Here is a 7,013-nt window from a genome sequence, read left to right on the forward strand (position 1 = left end):
CTCTCTCTCTCTCTCTCTCTCTCTCTCTCTCTCTCTTTCCCTCTCTCTCCCTCTCTCTCCCTCTCTCTCTCTCTGAACTGAACCTGAACCCAGGGCCTTTGCATCCTACACCTCCAGCCCCAGAGGCGCCTGGGGCTTGGTGGTTTCCCTGGAAACCACAGAGCTAGCAGCCAGGGTCACACCCAAAGCGCTGTCCACCATTTGGGGTGAGCGGACAGCACGGGAGTCCAGACACCGCCTGGCCTGGGCCGCTGGGGAGGAGCCAGCGGGCTTCCTGGGGTCCACTTCAAAGGGCTGCTCGGGCCAAATGCACACCAGCCCTGAAGGAACACACGTACACACACACACACACACACACACACGAAGACATCTGTTCACACACATGCACACGGTCACGTACACGCTCGTGTATACATGTTCACAGACACACAATCACATACATACACATACACGTTCACAAACGTACACATATATAATACGTGTCCACATGCTCCAACACACATCCTCACGTACGCACTCACACTGCTGCGTACAAATACACCCACCACACATATGCATTCACATATGCACAAGTATGTACACACACACGCACACACACACAAGTGCTGCCTTCTCCCTACAGCAGGGCTCAAGGAAACAAACCTTCTGTATCCATGCCACACTCCCCTTCCATGGCCTCCCGGGCTGCGTGTCCGGGGTCCCTGCTCAGCACCTTGTTCTTCAAGCGTCAGCCCTGCCCAGCTCAAACCCCGCTGGTGGCCGCTCACAAGCTGGTGCCGCGGGAGTCTCTGATGCTGCGGACGGAGGCCCAGTTTCCCTGGCGAGTGCCAGGAAGCATCCATCCTGCTGGGAAGGAGAGGCCGCCAGCCCTGGGTACCCGCTCCCCCACGTGGCCTGCACCCTTGACTCAGGCTGGGCCCCTCCAGGCGCCCGGAGCTCACTCCCTTCCCTTGTTTGCGCTAATTCCTCCAGAGGGAACAAATGAGCAGGTGGGGTGGGTGTGGAGCCCCCGCCCTGGCTTGAGGCCGCGTAGCCCGGAGGAGCTGGTGTGGACCCGGGTGCCAGGCCTCCTGGGCTTCCCACATGCCCGTGTGCCTCTCACTGAAGCTGTACGTGACGCAGCCCCCCAAGGCGGTTGCGATGATCACGACCTGCACAGCAGCACCCGGCCCAAGCCGCCCTGTCCACGCAGCCCCCGGCGCTGGCAGAGCTGACAGAGAGGAGAGGCACTGCCTGGGTGCGGTGGTGCACGCGTCTAATCCCAGCACTCAGGAGGCTGAGGCAGGAGGATGGCTACAAGTTTGAGGCCAACCTGGGCTATAAAGTGAGCTCAAGGCCAGCCTGAAGTGCATAGTGAGACCCTGTCTCAAAAAGACAAAAAAAAGAGAGAGAGAGAGAGAGATGGGACTCACCACCCTCTCCTGCCGCAGGCAGCAGCACCCTGAGGAGGCAGAGCCAGCCCGGCCCTCGCCCAGCCCCTCCTCACTCGTCGAAAGCAATTTCAAACCCATGAGTTCTCTCTTTATTTTGTACAATGGCTTCTACATTTTCCGGTTCTGGGTGTTACAGCCCACGTGGGCTGCCGTAATGACTTCCTTCTCTCTGCGCCCGCTCCCTCCCGTCTCGTCCCCCGTCCCCTTCCCATCTGAACACCATCTCCTGCTTCCCACTGCCTTTTCCTTTGCTCCTTGTCATTTGAGTTTCTCAGCGAAGAGAAACCATGTGGTGGTTAAGCTTGTGCGGCTGATTTATTTCACTTGACACTACGGCTTCTAGGTGGGTCCATTTCCCCACAAAAGACTCAAGCTTATCCTTCTTTATGGCAGAGTAGTACTCCGTTGTAAACACCGTATTTTCTCCGTCTGTCTCATCCGGTGATGACCGTACTGTGGGACCTCAGCTCATGAACTTAATCTGTTTCGAGACTCTGGGAAAGGTGGCTGCATCTGTGTTTGTTCAGGGAAGGTGGCTGTGGTCCTGTTTGTGCCTAGGCAGAGTTCATGAAAGAAACCAGAATTTTGCCAGACACTTTTGCTTGCAAACTGAATTGTTCATAAACGGAAGTGCTCCTGAGCCAAGGGGCTACTGTGCAGGCTGCTTCCCAGACTCGGCTCTGACGAGCCGCGCTGCCACGAACACGGTGCGCGGGGACCGCTGGGGCGCACTGCCTTTCGCTCTTCCTGAAAGCTGACTTTGAACCACAGGGTGCTGAGAGCTTCACACACAGGCTTAGCACCAGGTTTGGAGCCTGCACGCCAGCCCTGTAGACGTGGAGCAGGCGACAAAGCCCGGCCGCTGCCAAGCAGCAGCAACACACGGTGGGGGAGGACTCCACCTGCTCAAGTTCAAATCCCAGCCACCCCTCACTGCCTGCCGTGAAATGTTTGCAGTTTACGTCATCCATATGAACCTGTTCCTCCTCTGTAAAGTGGAGTTATCACAGAGGCCCTGACCCTGCAGGATTCAGCAAGGCAAAGCTGTCAACTCCGCTAGCTCAGGATGCATCCAGCTGAGAAAGCACTCCACTAGCTCCCCTCGAGGCTGCTGTTGCTCCAGCCGTCTCCTCTGAGTCTAGAATAAGTGTATCACAAAACAGCACCCTGGACCCTGGTGCTGGGAAGGTCACTTGCCCTTTCTGGAGCTTTGTACATAGAGAAAAATGGAGAGATGAGACCCTTTGTCACTCAGCCATTTCAAGACTGAGAGACAGCAAACACTAGAGATCGTGATAATAAAAGCCACCGAGAAGCCGGGGAAGGCTACAGTGCCGTGCTCCTCCTGCCCGCCTGCGTCTCCTGTCAGTTTTTCCAGGTGGCTCGTCACTCTGCCCTGCGTCCTCCCCTCTGCCTGCCGCCTCCTGTTCCCGGGGAAGCGGAAGTCCCTGCGGCCCGAGAGGTCAGAGTGCCCAGCCTGGCCAGGCGCCCCGGAGCGCTTCCTGCAGGAGCCCCGCTGAGCCGCCCACCCCAGCCAAACCCAAATAAAGCCACCTCTCTGCCAAGAGCTTTTCGCCCTTTAAGGAAAGGTTGTGCTTGGAGCCCAGAACTTATTCACGGATTGGTGAGTATTTGGCTCCAGCCTGTTCCGGAGGCAGCCAGCGTCAGAGGGGCTCACCCGGCATACCACCCCGTGGTCTCAGGGCGGCCCGGGCCAGGCTTCCGGATGATGTGCTCAGCCACTGCGTTCTGCTCTGGACCGACCTGCGTGGGTCCGTCTGCCCCCAGCGCCACAGGAGTGCCCTGCCCAGGCCAAGCACCCTTACGTCCAGCCCCACCTGCTTCTCAAAGCTGAGCCTCGGGGCGCGGCCCCAGGTGACTGTCCCACAGGGCTGGTGGCACCTCCACTCAGGGAGAGGGTCTGAGAGGAGATCCGAGCAGCACCGTGGGGCTAGAGGTGGACAGACATTCACTTTATTCTCTTTTTTTTGGTTGTTTTTTTTTTTTTCCAGTAGCAGGAATCGAACTCACGACCTTGCGCTTGCCAGGCAGGCGCTGTGCCGCTGAGCTAAATCCCCAGCCCCCGACACTCGTTTTATTCTAACAGCAGCTCCAGGCAGGTATGACGGCCAGCCTCACTTGCCAGCTGCGCAGCTTGGGACCCTCTGCACATCACCTAAGTCCCCGTCATCGGCGAGGACGTTCTGACGTTTCACCCAGGTCTCCGGGAGCCCGAAGCGGGGTGCACAGCGCCATACCCCAGCACAAAAGCCAGGACTTCTCACTTTAGAACCCGTTAAGGAGCAGTGCGTGGCTGAGGTGGCCGGCAGGAAAGACACTTTCAGTGACAGTAGTGAGCCACACATCAGCCTTCAGTCAGAAAGAACGCACTTGGCTTCACAGAGGTTTGGAGACCCCGAGTTAGCTCCCTCCGGCCCGCTGGACGGGCAGCTCTGCCCCGCAGCGTGGCAGACGTGTGTAACGTCGCACGGCGCGACTCCCAGAGCCGGCACAAAGACATGTCAAGTGCGTGGGGAGTTTTCATGTCACAGATTTCACATCAATGAGAAATAATCCGTTGGGACCTGGGAGGGAACACTGGGAGCAGCATGGATTTCAGAACACCGGCTCCTACACCCTGAGCAGACCACCACGATTTCTCTGAAACGTTGTGTGCTCTTCTGCAAAATAAAGACAATACCATCCCTGGGCAGTTACGCAAACGGTTTGGAATTTTTTGTGCAAACACCAAGCAATGCCTTGGGGCTGTAGATGCTTATTCGCTAGAATTATCGGGGCTGTGACTGACATAGTGGCGGTGACACAACCATGCACACCCCGGCCTGCGTGAGGCTGAGCCCCACGCGCTGCCCTCAGCTCTCAGCGCACCTCTGCAGAGAACCCTGGGTCTCTTCCCCTCCAGGGCTCCCTGGCAGGGAGGGAGGCAGTTTGACCTTGAAAACACCGTTTCCGGAGGCTTGAAGAAACTGCTTCCTGTCTCTCCTTTAACTGCGTCCGCTTTAAATTTAACTCTAGAGGCCTAACACGAAGGCCTCCCTGCGCTGTGACCCGAGGTGGTGGCCGTGTTTCCGTGAGGATGAGACACGGCACCAGGAGGACCGCGGCTCGGTGAGACTGTGCTCCTGGAGCAGCTTCCACGTCCCTGAATCGAGGGTCGGAGGAAGCCTGCAGCCTTGTCGCTTGGGTTCGTCAGTCTGGGGCACCTGCCTTTTAATGACAGACTCCCTAAGTTAGGGGGCCTCCCACATGCTGAGCACGACCTCCCGAGCCGCGGGCTGGAATCCACTTCCGCGAGAACCTTGGCATCTCGGGGACAGCGGAGGTGGACAATTTGGAGATGGCGTTCCAGGCCGAATTCCAGGGAGCCATAAAGGGCTCCCTACCAGAACCAGCTCGTCCAAGGGGGCTGCTTCCCAGAGCCCAGTTCTCAGAGCCTCCAGAAACTGCTAAGCATCCTTTATCATATCACGCCTTCGCATAAACAGCTGCACAGGGCTCTGTTGTTTGCGCCTGGGTGCAAACCTCAGGGCTACCAGGCTCGCAAAGCAGCCATGAGCAGACCAGACCCAGCCCCCGCAGTGCCTGACCCCCACCAGACCGGGACGTCCATGGAGCAGAGAATACCCGCGCGCTGACAAAATACCCGCGGAGACAAAGCCAGGTCCCCAGACTCCTTGTTCCCTGGTCGCACCTCTCAGGCTCCGTGACCTAACGGTCCGTGAAGAGGGCAGTCCCCGCAACAGTGCCACGCACCGTCCTGGTGACTCAGGCGCTGGCTCCAGGCTCTCGTCTCTGAAGGGGTTTCCAGAAACGGCTGGAACGATGGCAACATCACCAGAAAGAAGTGTGTCACCTCCCACAGGAGAGATTTTGAGGGACAATGTATTTTTGAGTTTCTGATTTTGGAAGTTTTGCTTCCTTTACAGGGGTAGCAGAAAACTCTGAGTCAGGAATCTGGTTCAATCCGGCCACCACCTCCACCTCCGCATGTTGGAATTCCTTCCCTGCTCTGAGCCTCAGTTTCCCTGTCTGTACAGTTCAAGGGTGGAGTTGCTCCCCATTGTGTCTTTGAGACTGTTTCTCCTGCAGAACGTATTGACTGACCTCCATGGCACCTACCTACCCAGAGGACAGTGCTCTGGTTTCGGCTTGGCTGGCCTCTCAGTAGCCATCTTGACTGGCTGATTCCTGGCCCACACGCTGGGCCCCCTGGGAGGGTGTGCTTTCACGGGAAGAAGGGTATTTGACCTAATTTTCACAAAGCCATCATATCCGCCAGCCATGGTCCATCTGGACTGCAGTTGCAAGGTGTGATCTAAATATACAAGTAAATGTTTTAGATTGATTACAGTAAAAGAGACGTTGCCAGTGATCGCCTGCTCTTCAAACCTTTCCATGGTCCTTGACATTTCCTGAGGCAGTTCTGAAGTCCTCCTTCTGAAGGCTTTATCAGGCACAATCAAAAAACGCAGGGAGGCTGCTGCCAGGTGCCATCCAATGGAAAGGCAGCTCGCAAACCCACGACGCTGCGTCCGCCTCCACCTTTCCCACCAGCTCGGGCCCCGTGTGACTTCCGGCTCTCTCCCAAGGTCAGAATGACCACAGAGCATTTGGAGTGGATCCAGGACACGGAGGCAGCCGGGACAGCACAACGAAAGACACTCACGAAAGAGGACTCCAGAGCTGCTGCAGAAAGTGACCAGAACGACGGGACACGTGTTTCGGAAGCTAGAATCACGATGTTGAAAGGGGTTAAGGGCAATATGTCTTTCACTTTTTGACAACGTTTAGCTGTTGTGTCTTTTACTTTTTGACAAATGGCAAGATGTCTTTTAATTTTTTAAACTTACATACTCACCATGTATTTTGATCATACTCATAGTTTATACCTTTGCCTCTTCATCACCCCCGCTCCTTTACCGCACACTCTAGCTCCTGGTTACGATCATATTCCCCTCCCTCTTCCTACAGCTCTTAAAACTTCAGCCTCTCTCTGCACAACTCGCCCTGCCATGGGGTCTGGTTCCCAGGCGACCTCCACCCCAGTGACCTTTGTCCTCACGGGATGCAGCCACACAGCAGCTGCAATGTAGCCCACAGATGAGTGGAGACCTCCCTTCCTGCTCTGACCACCGCTTTCGGTTCTTCCTCTCACTTCCTTGAACACTCCCACTTCCCCGTCCCTGCTGCCTTATCTTCGACACTAACCCCCGATCCCACCACTCAGCCGCCATTCAGCCGCCATTCGGCAGCCACCTGCTGTCTTTGCTTCCTTCTTTACACAAACTCTCCTTCTTTAACTACGAACCACCTCAGCGCCCTGGAATCTCTCCCCTTGCAAAGCTCCAACATTTGCTTCACGCCGTCCCTGAGCTTGTGACACAACAGCTAAACGTGCAGAGAAAATCACACGACCCGGCTAAGCGATCTCACTTCAGGAACCCAAATCTCACCAGGGAGTCAGCACTTGGACACTTCTTTAAAAGCCTGGCTTTCCCACTGCCCAAGATAATGTATTATTCTTTCAGAACTTTCCACTGGGGCTCAACTGCTAACCCC

The sequence above is a fragment of the Chinchilla lanigera genome, unplaced genomic scaffold (genome assembly GCF_000276665.1).
Source record: "Chinchilla lanigera isolate Chin_1 unplaced genomic scaffold, ChiLan1.0 scaffold00110, whole genome shotgun sequence".
Classification (NCBI taxonomy): Eukaryota; Metazoa; Chordata; class Mammalia; order Rodentia; family Chinchillidae; genus Chinchilla; species Chinchilla lanigera.